General features: G+C 43.1%; 1 protein-coding gene across 8 annotated transcripts in view; it reads left to right on the forward strand.

Moving 5' to 3' along the window:
- Positions 1–5,161: 5,161 nt before the first annotated feature.
- ADD3 (adducin 3) overlaps positions 5,162–16,779 on the forward strand; it is a 106,459-nt gene continuing 94,841 nt past the window's right edge. For 2 of the 8 annotated variants that reach the window (XM_082225261.1, XM_082225258.1), the window contains exon 1: positions 5,162–5,309. The gene's annotated coding sequence lies outside the window, so the exon portion shown is untranslated. Of the gene's footprint in view, positions 5,310–7,450; positions 7,876–10,528; positions 10,610–16,779 lie in introns of those variants that run through there. The other 6 variants (XM_082225260.1, XM_082225262.1, XM_082225259.1 and 3 more) reach the window with 6 other exon arrangements.

A 16,779-nucleotide genomic window follows, 5' to 3' on the forward strand; every position in this document is an offset into this window, starting at 1 on the left:
ACTTTGATGTTTAGTTTTAAGATTAGCATGCAATATTTACTGTATATATAAATAACATTTTCTTTATGCAGATTCCTACATATTTAGCATATTTAACACATTCCATTTCCTGCTGTCATTAATAGAAAAACATGTTTCACACTTCTTAATTGGAGCAGCATCCTACTCCCTCTTTATTATCAGCTACAGATATTTGAGGATCTCTGATTAATAGACACTAACAGAAATCTTATGGTTGAGTTCAGTGGGACTAAGCTTGATTTTTTTCTCTCCCCATTATTATTATTTCTTCTTCTGTTCATGATTTTCAGGAAAATATTGCAGATCACACTGGTATTCATAAGCTAATGTCTAAATTAAATAATAATAATAATAATAATAATAATAATAATAATAATAATAATAAATTTTATTTATATCCCGCCCTCCCCAGCCGAAGCCAGGCTCAGGGCGGCTAGCAACAATAAAACAGTACAAAAGTACAGCATAAACAACACTCTAAAATCATTCATTATAAAATTAATTAATTCAAGCCACTGGCAACCATTGGGCCAGAGCTCCGCGAAGATTGCCGAGGGAGGGAGTCAGGCTGTGCCCTGGCCAAAGGCTTGGTGGAACAGCTCTGTCTTGCAGGCCCTGCAGAAAGATGTCAAGTCCCGCAGGGCCCTGGTCTCTTGTGACAGAGTGTTCCACCAGATCGGAGCCACAGCCGAAAAAGCCCTGGCTCTAGTTGAGGCCAGCCTAACTTCTCTGTGGCCTGGGACCTTCAAGATGTTTTTATTTGAAGACCGTAAGTTTCTCTGTGGGGCATACCAGGAGAGGCGGTCCCGTAGGTACGAGTGTCCTAGGCCGTATAGGGCTTTAAAGGTTAAAACCAGCACCTTAAACCTGATCCTGTACTCCACTGGGAGCCAGTGCAGCTGGTATAGCACCGGGTGAATGTGATCTCACAGTGAAGACCTCGTAAGGAGTCTCGCAGCAGCATTCTGCACCCGCTGGAGTTTCTGGGTCAGTCTCAAGGGCAGCCCCACGTAGAGCGAGTTACAATAATCCAGTCTGGAGGTGACCGTCGCATGGATCACAGTGGCTAGGTCAGGGTGAGAGAGGTAAGGAGCCAACTAGAGATGGAAAAATGCCGCCTTTGTTATAGCTGCAATCTGCGCCTCCATGAAAAGGGAGGTGTTAAAGATTACACCCAAACTCTTAACGGATGGTGCTGGCACTAATTGCGCCCCCGCAAGAGATGGGAGTTGCCCCCCAATCCCATATCGCCCCGTCCCAGCCACAGGACCTCTGTCTTCGAAGGATTTAGCTTCAATCGGCTCCCACGTAACCATCCAGCCAGACAGCCAAGGTCTCCTTGGAGCCCCACACTAGGCCAACACATTCAATGCCGGGGATCGATGGCGATTGTAGAGCCCTGAAAGGACAATCTTCCCGGATTAATAATGCCACCCCTCCCCCCCCCGGCCCACAGTCCGCGACTGGTGGAGGACGGAGAAACCTATGGGCGCCATCTCTCGTAAGGTAACTGTTGCCCCTTCGCGCACCCGGGTCTCCATCACACAAGCCAGGTCGACCCCCTGCGAGATAAAGAAATCTCGCAGGGTGGCGGTTTTATTGCCTATAGACCTGGCATTGCACAGCACCAGTGACGGAGGTGAGTAATCCTTGCTCACCCTACCCTCGTCACATATCTTTCTTAGCCTCCTTAAAAATACTATTAAATACAACATATACAGTAATTAAATGTAATATTTCCCAGAACTACTTTACAGTATCTCTACTTACATGTTAATAATAATAATAAATTTATTACTTATGCCCCACCCATCTGGCTGGGTTTCCGCAGTCACTCTGGGGAAACCCAGCTACAATGCACATTTAACTAGCAGTTACTACATGTATTCACACAGAATATGAAACTGTTGCATGAAGCAGATTTTAAAGTTTCTTGCTATACAACTAGGGCTGTAATCTGGTGTGCATTTAATGGAGGTAGCACATAGCTATCATGGCTGGTGCATGTCTAATCTTTTAAAGTAATCCGAGTTGGTAGACATTACTATATCCCGTGACAGCGAATCTCACAGGTTAACTCTACTGTGTGAAGAAGTACTTTCTTTTGTCTTAGAGGCTGCTGTTGGGCCAGCTTGAGACTTCATGGCCTCCATGACAACCATGGGTCTCTCTCAAATGGTCATCAGCCCAACACATCAGGCAGGACACATTATTGATGTAACCCTTGTCCCAAATGAGATGAAAGATGGACTAAGAATAGGGAGAAAGCACTGCCTTGTCATCAGAGCGTTATCTGCTTAAGTTCTGACTGACATACGTCTGGGGAAAACCTTTTTGTAGGCCAACATGCCCATCTGGGTGGATTTTTATATTTTAAAGGAAATGTCTGGGTTTCTTGGGGGCCCTCAGGCGGCTCAGGCAAAGGCTGCTCTGCACAGTGCAGCTGCTGCCAGTCCAAGCCAGGGAAAGAGGTGCGCCCACGCACTTGTTTCCCTGGCTCAGGCTGGCAGCAGCTCCCACTGTCCTCTTTTTTCCTCTTCAAGATATGGCTACCCTACTACCTTGGATAGGGTTGTTCTTACCCTGAAGGAGCAAGTTCAGAGTTTGGGGGTTATTCTGGATTCAGCTCAGTCACTGGAGGCTCAGGTAGCCTCACTGGCTAGAAGTGCCTTTTACCAAACGTAATTGGTTTTTTAGATATGGCTGTTTCTGGACTGGGAAAGCCTGGCCACAGTAGTTCATGCATTCATTACATCAATCCTGGATTCCTGCAATGTTGCATGCTCAGAGATCTGCACTGGTTACCAATTAGTTGCAGGGCCAAGTCTAAGTTGTTACTACTAGTAAAGTATATAAACCTGGGACCTGTTTACATGTGAGAGCGCCTTACCCCATATATGCCCATTTGACTGTTTCGATTTGCAGAACTGGTACTGTTACATGTGCCATATACAGTGGTGCCTCGCAAGACGAAATTAATTCGTTCCGCAAGTTTTTTCTTCTTGAGAGTTTTTCGTCTTGTGAAGCACGGTTTCCCATAGGAATGCATTGAAAATCAATTAATGCGTTCCTAGGGAAACCGCCTTCAGACCAGGTCCGGGGACAGTCTGTCCCCCGACCTCTTCTGAAGGCTGGGGGGGGGGACAAGGGCTTTTCTTCCCACCCCCAGCCTTCAGAAGGCTGTTCTGAAGGCTGGTGGTGGGAAGAAAAGCCCTTCTTCCCACCTCCCGCCCCGCAAGCTCCGGGGACAGGAGGGCTTTGCTGCCGACCGCCAGCATTTTAAAAGCCCCTGCTGTCCCGGGGAGATTTTAAAATGCTGGCGGGCGGGAGTGAAGTCTCTGCTGTCCTGGGGAGATTTTAAAATGCTGGCGGGCTCCTGCCATAGGCGCGCGTCACCTCTCCAGCCGGGGGAGGGTCGCAGGGGGCTGCTTTAGCCCTGCGCGCCCTCTCCCAGCTGGAGAGGTGACCCGCGCCTATGGAGGCTCCTGCCATAGGCACGCGTCACCTCTCCAGCCGGGAGAGGGTCGCAGGGGGCTGCTTTAGCCCTGCGCGCCCTCTCCCAGCTGGAGAGGTGACGCGCGCCTATGGAGGCTCCTGCCATAGGCTGCTTTAGCCCCGCGCGCCCTCTCCCAGCTGGAGAGGTGACCCGCACCTATGGAGGCTCCTGCCATAGGCGCACGTCACCTCTCCAGCCGGGAGAGGGTCGCAGGGGGCTGCTTCTCTGCTGTCCCGGGGAGATTTTAAAATGCTGGGGGTCGGCAGCAAACGCTTCGCTCCCGCCTGCCAGCATTTTAAGATCGCCTGGGGCAGCGGAGAAGTCTCCGCTGTCCCGGGAAGGCAGGCGGGGAGCAAAGACTTCTTCTGAAGGCTGGCTGTGGGCGAAAGTCTTTGCTCTCGACCGCCAGCAATTTAAAACAGGTCCCCGGAGATTTCCCTATGGGCTTTCGTCTTGCGAAGCAAGCCCATAGGGAAATTCGTCTTGCGAAGTGCCTCCAAAACAGAAAACCCTTTCGTCTTGCGGGTTTTCCGTCTTGCGAGGCATTCGTCTTGCGGTGTACCACTGTAATACCTGTTCCACATTGTAAGAACCCAGTCTTTTAGTACAGCAGCATCTAGACTTCAGAACTTCCTGCCTATAGAGATGAGGCAGACACCTTCACTGTACTCTTTCAGTGCCTAACATTTTTTGTTTAATCAGTCTTACCCAGATATTTAGAACGCTGGTGCACGTTTGTTTTTAGTTTATTGTGTTAAATGTTTTAAATTTTTGTTAATTCTTCTTATTGATAATTTTATTGTTTTATATTTTTGTAAACTGTTTTGAGGCTTTTTTTAACAATCAAGCAATGTATATTTTTTTTGAAATATTTTTTCTGACAGTATTCAGTATTGAGGTTGCATCATAGATTTAGAATAATTGAACTGTTGAACTGTAGAGTTGGAAAGGATCATGAGGGTTATCTAGTCCAACCCCCTGCAATGCAGGAATCTTTTGTGGGGCAGTTCCCCCCCCCCAATCCCTTTTCAGATGTCGGCTAACAGACAATTTGTGTGTGTTTACAGTTGCCACACATTGTCAACATTTTCAGTAAGCTATCCAATGTAACACCAAAGTCTCTTACTCCCCCATTGACATATATGTGAAATTAAGATTTGTTGCCCCAATGAGCATCACTTTGCACTTGCTTACATTGGAATGCATTTGCCATTTTAATGCCCATTACACAATTTCGAGATCTTTTTGGAGCTCCTCAGAATCTTTTTTTGTTTTAACCACCCCTAAGCGATTTGGGATCATTAGCTGCTAACTCCTTATGAACAAGCTAAAAATCACAGGCTCAGACACCAATCCTTGGGGGACTCCAATTCCTACAACAACCCTCCATTGGGAGTAATGTCCATTTCTACTCTCTCCACTTTAGAAACATGGAAGTTTGTCCATCGTTTTGCTAAAGATCAGGTTGCATTCCCCCCTCCCCTGCTCAGTTTGAACTTTATATACAATTTTGCCAGTACAATTTTTTAAATAAGCTTTCCTGTACCCTAGATGGCAGGAAACAGTTGGGGAAGAATCAATAAGCTTTGAGAGAGAGGGAATGCTTTTTGCTTCTGCCAGCGCCTAGTGGCAATATAGAGCCTCTCTAGGAAGTAACATACTTTCCTGTCCTTTTAGCTTTAGAGCCGCTGCAGTGTGTGTGTTGTGACTCTCTCTCTATGCAGCATTGCACGATTTAACACTCCTACAAAAGGAAAAGGCATACACACAAGAAAACCAGGGACACTATCTGGTAAGCAATCTTCTATTATTTTATAACATATTTAAGTTGTGGTATGGAAAGCCGAAGGAATACTCAGCCACGCTTGGTATCTATTCTGCTGCATGCTTTTTATGTAAGGGTTGCAGACTTGGATGATGATCTGATGGTCTGACTGCAAGAGACACCTCCCCTTTCCCTGCCCTCAGAGTGCTTTTGTACAGTAAATTAACATAAACTTTCATGCAAGAAGGGAAGTAATTAGGATTGCATTTTCTCTCTTTAATGACAGAAATATGCAACCTCTTCCTTCCATATTGAAGATCCAAGTACAGCAAATATCAGATGACATATTGCCATAATGGAGCTGGCAAAATCCTCATATCCTCAAGCACTACAAGACTGTACTTCTGAATCTAAAAGCCTATCATGGTGATGAAATAATCCCTGAGAGTAAGGAGAGCCATGTATAGTTGAAATCTGCAGTCTTGGATCTTGCAAGCATTATTAAGGCTCTTTTTTTTTTTAAAGAGCCATATTGGTTGATAGAAGAACCTTTTAGGTAAAAATATTTATTATGTGGGGAAAGGGGGGGAGAGGAAGGGAATATTGAACATATGTAGTAGGAGGTGTGGGTGTGTCTGGTTGAGTGAGGTGAGTGGGAGCTTGAGAGAGAAATGAAAAGAATGTTAAGTGTGTGCATACTAGAAGGGCTGGAAATCAGAGCTAAATATGTGTCTGTAAAAAGGGCTGTCATGGATTTAATTTTGAGGAGAGAAAATCTGTAATTCCAAGCATATTGAATTGCAATTAAAACCCACTGAAATCACTGGATTTTTCTCTTGAGTAAACCTGAGGATTGGGCTGTGAACAGCAAGGAGTGAGATCTCTTTTAAGGCGGCACTCTTTCCCAAGCTTACTTTAAAGTAAGCCGTATTGAACACAGTGGGACTTTTGAGCAAACATACATAAGGTCTGGTTGTCATGGAGGAAACAGGTGTCTGTGGGCATAGGAGAGCGTCTGAAATGAAGGAAGGTATGAGTTTGAAAGGAGTGGCCAATCTATTTCAGAAACACAGGAGACGATAATATATACTGAAGCTGACTGATTCTCAAACCCCATACCAAAGCAGTCCTATTGAAGTCAGTTTGTAGCAGCTAGTTAGGGATTGCAGCCTATCTGGTTCTGGAATGTGAATGTAAAAGAATGCGGGAAGGAAGGCTAAAGTTACACGTTGTCTTTGCAGCAACATAATCGGGGAGATAAACTGGAATTTGTAATGCAATGTAGAGAATGGAAGAGTTGTGCGGAGAACGTGAAGGGAATATGGAGTAGCAGAACTCAACTGAGATGAGAGGTGACTGCAAAACGAAAGGGGGAAAGGAATCGAGCAAGTCCCGAGGGGCTGCAGGGACCTGTAAAAAAAAAAAAGGGTTTAGAAATGATCTCGCTTATTCTCAAATTATTTCGTCCTGCCCTGTAACTTTGCACTGAACTGCGCAGTTGGGGGCTTATTTACCCCCAGGCGTGGTATTTGCAAACGTGCTAACAGACACACACGCGAAGGCGCGCGCCGCAGCCTGGATAGGATAGGGAGCACAACGCAGAGGGAAACATCCAAAGCTGCTTGCGAGAGCCCGCCGTTGTTGTCTTTTTAGGTTTAACAAAATATATAGCAAAAATACAAAAACAAATCAAGACTTGGGCTGCGTGCGCCACGTGTGGACGGTGTTCCTAATCCAGGCAATCGTCAATGTGAGCGCGCAGATCCTGGTCTTCGAAGGTAGACACGCGACAAGAAAAAAAACCCTGTCACGTGTGGAAACCGAACACCAGCCCCCGCTCTTCTCCCTCTTGGGTGCATATGAGGGGCGGGAAGCAGATCCAATATTTCTGCGTGGAGAAAGAGGGCAGGGAGTGGGGCTTCACGTTCTGGAGACGAAGGCGACCTACCCGGGCGTGCGAGAGGAGAGGCGGTGGCAGCGGCGGCGGCGGCAGTGATGACGGGCGGTTGGCCGGGCCCTCGCTCGCCAACAGGCCCGCCCCTGGGGCCCGGCCACTGCGGAGCCTCCGCCCCTCAGGCGTCGCCCGCAGCCGCTGCGAGGTAACAACAAACCGCCCCCTTTGGCCGGTTCCCCTCCGGCTGCGGAGCGACGAAGTTACCCCCCCCTCCTCACGCCTGCCTGCCGCATAGCAACCCTGAAGCTCCGGCGGCAGCGGCGGCCCACCTGACCTCCTCCCCCTCCTCCCCGCTATTCCGAGGGGCGTCGAGGGGGAAGGTGGGGGCGGGGAGGATTCAAACTTGGAGGAACGTTGGCGGCGCCCCTCGGCTTAGGGGAGGGCAGGCGCGGGAGAATCAATGAGGGCAAGAGAGGGGCGCTGCCAGATAGTGCGCCGTTCACTCCGCCAGCGGGGGGGAGGAGCCCGGGCGACCCTTCCTGCCAGATAGTGAGGCAGCTACGCCCCGCCCTCCTCTTTCGTCACTCCGGCCAGGCCCGCCCCGCCTTCCTCGGCCGTAGGAGGTGCTGCTGCTCCTGCGAGCCAGCCAGAGCAGCCGAGGCGGCAAGAGGGAAACACAAAGGCGCGGGCGCTGCTGAGGTAAGCTGGCTCCTCGCACCCTTCTCCTCCGAGGGGTGCACTGGGTGGTATCCTGAGCGCTGGGAGTCCGGGAGGGGCGGCTGGTTGTTCATTTACTTTATCCCTCATACGTTTCTCGCTCAGGGGTGGGAGATTCAAAGTGTCCCTGTTGCTCTTGGGGGGATTTCTCTCTGCTTCCTCCCTCGCGCACACTTTCTTTTTGGAGGGAAGGTGTTCTGGGGGGGATTTTTTACGTCTCCCGCCGTCAGTTCCGCCCACATCCTGAGCCATGTTTAATTCAAAGAGAGTCCAGCCTCACCCCCATCCCCCCTCACCCCAATTCATGATACGAGATAGCACTCCGTTTATTGTTTTGGGGCACCGTGTAGGGGGTGGGGCGTCACCAATGAACCTTCCGTGGAAGGAGGGCCTTTGGCTCATCTTAACTTCGGAGTTACTTATACTGTACCTACATCTGAGCACTAGGTGTGTAACACCGCCTCACAAAGTGAATTTGTGAATACTCGCGTTCACCTTGTTTTTGGCTGCGGGGAGGGGGGAGTTGAGTGTCATCTAGATCTGAGAGCTCATTCAGACCAGGGGAGGGGTTGAAACTTCAAAAGTTCTTTTAAGCCATTTAGATTTGGGGGCCCTGCTGACACTTTTTGTTTCACTGGGGTGAACAACGCTGAATGGGCTAATGAGGCTTGGGCTCACCTTTATGCATCCTTTGTGAGTTGTAGCCAAATGGTTTGCGGCATCCAGAATGGCTGCCCTGCTTGCTTGCAGCTTGTGCAAACTAGTCAGTTTCCTAAGTGTTCTGTCCTCCAGCTAATTGCCATTGCATCCTTCACTTTGTGTGAGGTCCAGTTCCACTGATACTCTGCCAGTTGATCATCTGTGTTTTCTGTGGCTCCCCACTGAGGTGTGTTTTCCACCATCTCCCAAAGACTGTCTTTGGTATCTTACATTGACACATACTAGGTGTTCATACTGCTGTTGCTTGTAAACATGGAGCAGATTGCTTGTGCTGTTTGTCTTTTAGAAGTGTACACTGCTTATTAATGTTGTGTTCTGAGTTATATTTTTGGAGAGCGCCCTTTCATGGATATTGGCAGTGCAGATAGGATATTCCTCAACTGTCTGTGCCTATATCTGCCACAAATTATTTTATTTACTTTGTTCTGTATTTGGTGGCTTGTTTCTTTGGATGAAATTTCATAAGAGGACTTGTAGGCAGAGAGAAGAATAGCTTTCTATGACCATTCAGAATTATCTGGCTTTCCTTTTATTGGTAGTGTAGCTCTGTTCCAAATACATCATAGTTAGCCGAATTAGTAACCTCCAGGTATGCCAACCTTGGTGACATGGGCTTCATTGTTATTATGATTTGATGAGTGAAGTGATATTAGATAAAAGTGAGTGAAACTTTTTGATTTCTTTCCTTTGTGATCCTTTATTAATAAAAATCCAAAACTTAAGTCTATAGGCCTGCACAGTCTATAACTCACAAGTCAAACACAGTTTATTAGTCATGCATTGTGATCTGCCAAATACTTGAAAACCCAACCATTTTAAAAATAATGCTAGGCATATAGAAAAAAAAAAGTTTATAAAATTTCAGGGGGTTGTCATACATAGGAGATCAGCATTTGACTTGGTAGGTCATTCATTGCAGGTGCTTGCTCTACACTACAGTAATTGAGCTGCTTTTGATAAGGCACATGGTAAGAACTGTTATAGGGTTGCCATACGTCCTCTTTTTCATGGTAGAGTCGTCAAAGCGATCCATAGTTAAAAATGGAAGTCTGCAAGTGTGTCCTCTTTTTTGCTCTTCAAAATATGGTAACCCTAATATTGTATTTTCTTGTGTGTGTGCATACTCCTGGGAATTTACTGCTCGAGTGCATGAATATGGGCATGCACTATGGCTAGTGTGTTTTAGGAAGCTGCATGTTAATTTAGGATGTATCATTATAAGTCATTGTTGACTTATAAATATAACCACAGTGAAAGTAATTTGTATGCAGAAATATACAGATATTTTATCCATGATGCTTAAACCTGTGGGGGAGATCATTTTGCATAGAAGGGTAGAACATTAAAGTGCTTCACTGATAAATTTCTGCTTTTCGTTTTCCCTTTCTAGTTTCATGACAGGTTGAAGTGCAGTTATCTGTATCGGAGTTCCACAGAGCTAAAAGAAACACACATTCCCTTCTCCTTGCAATTATTCAGTGCCTTCTTTGCTTGGTGGTCTTCCTCTTGTTGGCATAGTTAGTGAATCTGTTTCTGCTCTCTTTACTAGGCCTTAAAGTACAGTGGTACCTTGGTTTAAGAACAGTTTAGTCTATGAACAACTTGGATTAAGAACGCTGCAAACCCAGAAGTAGGTGTTTTGGTTTGTGAACTTTGCCTTGGAAACAGAACATGTTCGGCTTGCTGTTGAGTGTGTTCCATTTGTAAATTGAGTCCCCCGCTGCTAATTAGAGGCTTCCTATTGTGTCTGTTGGCTGTTGAGTCCCGAGCACCCACGCAACACAGAGGTGATATTTTGTTTTTGCTATATATTTTTCGTGGTTTTTTTACTGTGATTTGCTCTTTGTTTTATGGGATTGACTTGTGACTGTGGCTTGTGATTTCGTTTTTGTGACTTGTTTTTGTGCCTGTGTAGAACCCAGTTCAGCTACTGGTTGATTGTGTGACTGCAGAAATGGATAAAAGCCCTCCATCCAAACAATGACTATCAGTGCATGTAAGAAGAAAAAAATTATTATTTTTTATCATCTATAATACGGTCTTATTTATTTTATAGCACATTGATTATTGCCTTCATTTTAGGGATCAATGATCTCGTTAGATAGTAAAATTCCTGTTAAATTGCTGTTTTAGGGGTTGTTTTTCATCGTCTGGAACGGATTAATCCATTTTTGTTATTTTCTATGGGAAAGCACACATTGGTTTAAGAATGCTTTGGTTTAAGAACGGACTTCCAGAACAGATTAAGTTCGTAAACCGAGGTACCACTGTACTGGGAGTGGAAGAAAGTACAGGGCAACATAATTTTGTTGCTAGCCAATTGATGCTGCTGTGAATCTGTTGCATCCAGGATTCAAAGGCAGAAATGTAAGTGATGATGCTTTTGTATTTGACTGGATTACAAAACAAGCAGTGCACTTAGGGCTTGATGTTAGAAAGGTACTTTCAAATGTTGCAGGGTATAGAATACCTTCAGGTATTTGGCCAAGGAATACATTGTGGGATTTTCACAAGCGTATGCCTCATGCAACAGAGTGGCAAGGCCTTTGCACAACACAGCCTCCAGCTTTTGTTATTTGTTGCCTACTTCAGATTCCTTCGCCTTCTGCATCATGTTTAAGAAGTTGGTCTATATTTGGAAATTCTCACACCAGTAAGAGCAACTGACATGTGAAAGGGTAGACGCTTGCTTCAATCTGGACAAATTTCAATTTTTTGAAGTCTGTGATAAATATAGTGACAAATATGAAGAAACAAAATCTGATTTTTTCTCATCTCTTTTTATGGAAATGAGTGTTTTATGTCTGCTTGACACTGCAGAGAAAACACAATAATTTTCAGAATAAAGAACAATTTGTTTTACTATAATGTTTTTGCTTTCTGTTGTTATTATTTGTTGCCTGGTTCTTATAAACTGGCACAACTAGTTTCCTTACAATTCAGTAGTTTTTAGCTCCATGTTTAACAAAAACTTTAAAGAATATATTCAATTTGTAATTATTGTCTGAAGAAACTGTACTTTTAAGAACTAGACATGATGTTTCTTTGGTAGACAGAGTTATACATAATGCATTTAGATTCCTAAAGTAATGACATGAATTTTGATACCGGTTCTTTCCTGAGAAAAAGGCAAGGAGGAAATGTTTATAGTGGACCCTCCGGATACAAATTAAATTCATTCCAGGAGTCCATCCGCAACCCGAAAAGTCTGAAGGCAGAGGCGCCGCTTCTACGCACGCACGTGGTGTGGTTGAGCACTTCTGTGCATGCATGGGCGGCCAAACCCGGAAGTATACACTTCTGGGTTTGCCATGTTTGTAACCCGAAAGTTACGTATCCAGAGCAATATGTAACATCTCTAGCTTGAATGTTTGTTTTTAAAATGGTGGGATCGTATCAATAATGTCTAGTAATGGAACTTGGGTAGGTAGAGATGAATCAGTCTATTTCTGGCCCATGTTGACATCACATATATTCATTTATAAGCCATCCTGTTTCATCATTAATGGCCTCCCAACTAATTAAATAACTATTAATAGCTATAATAACTATTTAAATCACAAAAATGAATTTAAATATTTTTCTTTATCTCTGTATACACATTTCTAAATGTATTTTACCCTCAATTGTGTTTTTGAAATGCTGTTTGGTGTGTTTGAATCAAGAACTGCATTGCAAAATTTGGAGAAGCACAAAATCCAAAGGACAACTAGGTTCCAATCTATGTATTAGTCTAGACTGTACAGAATAGATCAAACTAAAAATGGAGACCAAACTAAATTTTCCTCTGTCCCTAATCCAGAATTTGGAGGCACTTGCTTACATCTTACAGACATAGGTTTTAATAAGGGGAATTATTTTGTTTAATTAACAATTTTATGTAACCATACTCTTCTTGGTATAAGAGGGAAAGAGTACTGGTATTATAGTTCATAGTGGACCTATGGTGAGAGATTTATTGACAAATAATATTCCACACCCACCCACCCCAGATAATCTACTACTAATATGTTTTGTGATGTTGCTGGATATTTAAAAATCTATGATAAATTTCAGAATTTTAATCAAATCAGTTGCCAGAAATTCAGTAATTTGGTATGCTGTAAACAAATTTATGGTTTTTGAAATAATGTTATACTTTTTGTGTCCCGTTGTAAATATTGAGGAAAGTTGGGACAATTGAAAGAAATTGGTATTATAGAGCAACACAGTAAATTACAGGGAAACAACTCTGTCCCATTTCTTTCACTCATATCAGTGTTATATTCCTCTCTCTCTCCTTTGATTGCTGGAAATGCTATATATTCCTTTCCTACATGGTTGGTTCCTAAGTCCTTGAAAGAACAATAGCCAGAAATGCTGTGTATTGGGGTACAGATGAGGTGTTATAAGGGTTCTGAAGGAAGGATTAATTTGGATTTCCCCATATGCCCCTTTTGGATCCTGGCCAGTGTTAACACATCTTCAAGTTCTCTGCAACAATGCAATGGAGAAACCTGCTCTTCAAAAGAATGTGTTTTAGTTCTAAGCCTCCAATATTCTGTACTTCTTTATGTTATTTGCATTGCAATCACAGCCATGCAGATGTTCAGACACTATGCCAATGGCTGTTGGCCAAGATATGGCATTCATCCTTACTCTGCAGGTGTCCATGAGCCTCTGATTGATGGAAGCTGGGATTGAATGGCAAAGGATGAATCACTCTGTTATTGTTCTGTTTTCCTGCCAGGTTTCTTGGTACTATTTGGTACTTTGCTGTAAGCTAAGAGAAAATAAATGGATAGTTAAGCAGCAGTGCAAGCTTCAAAGTGAGGTTGTGTAATGCCAATCGTTGGATTTATGAAGGTGAATTAAAATACATTATGTTGGGTGTTAGATCAGTGGAGGGCAGACTTTAGACTTGTGAGATGTGTCTTGTGTTTTACTAGAACTATGAGATCTACCAACTGGAGCAAAGTACCAAAATATATTGGTTTTTTCTTAATATGTATATTAATAATATATATATATATAAATAAAAATGCTGGGGTTTTTTTCAGAATCAGAACCAAGCTGAGCTCACCACTCTTCTACACAATTATCAGTTCCTGGTTACCTCAAGCTTTCTTCATTTCAGCAGTCTTTCCTTTTGGGGGGTGATGGGTGTCATTTTATTATTGGTTATGTTGACATTATTGAGAGGCAGAAATCCTTGCAAATCACTCAGATGAGGATCTGCTGGTAGATTTCTGTCTACCTCACACCACTGATTCAGATATTTTGGTCTTGTTTGAAAGTTTGCAGTACTGTATAATGTACTGAGGTATATTTCAGACCTATAGTTTGGGTTTTTTAGAACACGTCTCAAAATAATAATATAAAATATGTCACAAAATATTCAGCTTTTTGAAATACGATTTATACTGCTATTGCTGCATAAAAGGTCTCCAACTGCCATAGTTCATTTCTAAGTGTTCAGGAATCTTTGAAATCAAAACATGACTTAGAAGTTGGTTACCGATAGCTTGCAATCTAAAGGAAGTTTAGAGACTGAAATAATATCTGCCATCCATTTGTTTTTATTTTTCAAGATACACGGAAAATGTTTGACTGCCTTGTGTAGCAGTTTCTTTTTAAAGCTATAAATACTCCTCACAGCACAACTGGTGCTCTTTGACACAGTAAACCTAAAGCAAGGATCATAGTTTGAGACTCTTCCGGTTGTTTCAGGATTAAAAGATGCACCCAGTGAGTGTCTTTTCTTTCTAGTTACCTTTGGCTTCTGTATAAAGCTGTTACCAGCTATAGTTAGAGATGATCCTACTATTGTAGGTATACAAACTAGAAGCAGCACTAAGTTTTTGTTATAAGCTGATAATGTGGTAGTAATTATGAAAAGCTTGATTAAGTTGGTTAGGAATTTTTCCACATTTAAAATCCAGGTAAACAAATACTAAGCAGCAACAATACATCACTGGTAGTAGAGTCTCCAAAATTTCACCTGTAGTTTGGGGTTTTTTTTATTATGCATCAATGTAATCATTCAAATAATCTATTTTAATCTTCAAACAATATTCTGTGCTTTCTGCATCTAAACAATGGGCATACCTACTGTGCTAATTACTCAAACAGCAAGAGCACAACCATTATTCAAAAATAATAAGTGGGACATATTTTGTATTGTTGACTTGCACTTCTGTAGATCCCCAAGAGAGGCACTTTTGAATACATACCTGACTAGTAGAGTTTCACCACATCTATTTGCTTAACCGTTATGATGGTGCTTGGATTTAATATATTAAGTGATCTATGCGAACAAATCCTGGCGTGGCTGCAAGGAAGAGATTGGAAGCATCCAATTTCACCTTGGATTCAAGTTGCCCTTCAAAACTTCCATGCTGATTCAAGCACTATGTCTTTTATAAAGTCATCCAAAAATCTCTGGATCATCTGATAATGGCCAGTGTTGTGTCTACAAAGATTGCCATGCAGAACTTTGATCTCAATCTTTCAAAATTGTCTATAATTTTAAGATAGTGATCTATTAGTTACCTCACATGATGTAACATTTCTAGTATCTTGGGTTATTTTCAAGCACCACAAGATTACTTACTTTCAGACTATTTCTACCTCATGCTCTATGGCACTTTGTATACTGTGTTAATCTCAGGAGTGTATGAGCTTCTTGAAGTTGCCTAGGGCGACTTTATCACCCATTCTCACCCCAATCTAATAGGGGAGGATAAAGTAGCCACTCAGTGTTACTCCAGACAAGGTGAGGTTAGGAACCTGGGATCACTCTGCAATAGGGCTGGACGATATATATCGTCCAAAACCTATTTGAAGTACATATCATGATATAGGATTTTGACTTGGCAGTACATTGCGAATCATGATGTATGTTAGAGCTGGGTGATAAATAACTTAAAACAGGTTTCAAGTCCATATGATACTGGTTTCCAAATTTTTACCTGGCAATATATTGTGAATAATGATCTGTGCATGTGCTATGCAAAAATCACAATATGGGGAAAACCATGAAGATGGCCAATGCCTCTACATAACTCCATCCTTTTTCCAGGATGTCTTATTTTTAATAAAATACATTTTAATCCTGCAGAAAATATTTTTCTCTTCCCTCTATCTGCTTCTGGTGTGGGGGAGGGACACATGGAATATTCTGTTTTCCATGTGATGGAAGTGACTTAAATTAGAATCCATACAGATTTCTAATGGTGAAAGATTAATCTCACTCTTTTTATTTGTGCAGCTTGGCATTCAAAATAGGTATGACTCATGTATGGCATATAACAGATTGAAAGGATGATCATAAAATTCTTTTCAGAATCGTTTGCATAGGTTTTTAGAAAAAAATAGAATCATGTTGTTCCAGTTGAGTACAGGCGTAGTGCCCATTTGTGAGCTCAATGAAACCCTGTGTTTCCCCCCGGCAATAGGACCTCAGAGGCAGAGAAGAGGAATGTTGCAGGTAATGGGAGGTCCATGTGCCCTCTCATAGTCCTTCATCCTGCCATTGTGCTAAGGCATAGAGTCTAGATAAGTGGTTCCCAATTAGCTAATTACTGAGGACCCCCTATTTTTCAAAAGCCAAGCCAAGGACCCCATACTTTTGAAAATTTTGATGACTCCATGGTAGTTACCTCTGCAAAGCAATTTTTTGAACAGAATGTGGGGTAGCCCTTAATAAGCAAAGGACTTTAAGTACATTAAAAAAAAACAGACTAGGGCTGAACAATACCTGGTTTTCAACATTGTGATACATCAGTGGCTATACATTGTGATATTCTGATATATCACAATGTCTGAAATTGGAGATCAGATGTGGCGGTGAGGGAAGGAGCAGTCGCAGAGGTCGGGTGGGCGGGTGGGGGAGGAGAGGAATCGGAGTCACCTTCACTGCATGGTTTGAGTGGGAGGGGATGGGGTTGGGGGGTGCATCAAGCTGCTGTCAGCAGGGCAGACAGTGGTGGCAGCCAGTGAAGATGGACATCCACTGTGACTGCTGCTGCTTTCCTGCTGTCTTGCACGAGGAGTGAAATATTGCTGTGTATTGCTGGGTCAAAATTGTTATTGCAGAGGGATTTCAAAACCGATTTTGGCCAATATATTGAAAAATCACACAGCACTAAAACAGACCATAAAATTTGTGATATTAGCATGCAGAAA

Source organism: Podarcis vaucheri (assembly GCF_965113315.1).
Source record: "Podarcis vaucheri genome assembly, chromosome: 5".
NCBI classification, from domain to species: domain Eukaryota; kingdom Metazoa; phylum Chordata; class Lepidosauria; order Squamata; family Lacertidae; genus Podarcis; species Podarcis vaucheri.